Raw genomic sequence first — 1,019 nt, 5'->3', positions numbered from 1 at the left:
TTGCATATGAATATAATATTGATTTAAAAAAGAAATTGTTAATTAATTTGATGATGTTTTTATTTTCTAATTTCTTATTAGTAGACATTGATTTATATCATCTATTTAAATGAGATGCTCATGGTGATGGTTTATTTAGTATGCTGCTCTAGCCTTTTGGTTTTAGACAGAAACTACATAAAACCATAATACAATAATAATAATAAAAACAACTCCCAACTTGATATAGTGGTCTCCCGGTAGCCGCATAGTTTTGGTACACCTCATTATCGGTCTCTTGGTCCCAGATTGTTATGAATGAGACTTTGATACTATGTTAAGAATTAGAAATAGGTAGGATTGAAAGTCCAATTTTCATTAATGATCACAACTATAAGAGAAAATATATTACTAATCAAATATTAAAAATATACTATCCACCAATAAAAATAAGAGAAAAAAAAATCATAATTACTGTTATATAAAATATATTCCATAACTAACTTTATATCCTAAATCAAATCTCTTAGTACTGCTCAATCTATAAATCAAGAGATATAGTCAGAGTAAGTACTCGAATCAAACCTCAATTCTAATAGATAAATTATTGTGCAGAAGGAAACCATAAAATTTTCTTGTTTATTCAAGCTTTTAAAGGTCTCTAAGTTCTCATTAACTGAAGTTATATGTTCTAATCCAATTGGTGTCCTGGATGGCTCATCGAAGTTGTGGGCATAGTTCATCCTTGTCTAGTCTAACCGGAGATTAAGTCATGTCGTGACACTTCATCACGCTGCATTAGCTCATCCAAGTTTTGTTTAGTGTGGTATCTAGCTTCTTATTGCTTGCAAAGCATTTCAACGGCTAATTCATTGCTTTGTGTTCCAACCAGCATTAGATAAGCCTATACCTTAATTTTTTTCTCAAAGGAGGCCATGATCCATGAGTACATCACTCATAAGTCATCTAGTTTATTCTTCAAAAAAAAAAAAAAAAAAAAAAAAAAAAAAAAAAAAAAAAAAAAAAAAAAAAAAAAAAAA

This window comes from Cucurbita maxima, unplaced genomic scaffold (assembly GCF_002738345.1).
Source record: "Cucurbita maxima cultivar Rimu unplaced genomic scaffold, Cmax_1.0 Cma_Scf00027, whole genome shotgun sequence".
In the NCBI taxonomy this organism is placed as follows: Eukaryota; Viridiplantae; Streptophyta; class Magnoliopsida; order Cucurbitales; family Cucurbitaceae; genus Cucurbita; species Cucurbita maxima.
The sequence above is the reverse complement of the archived record's forward strand: the minus strand, read 5'-3'. Positions refer to the sequence as shown.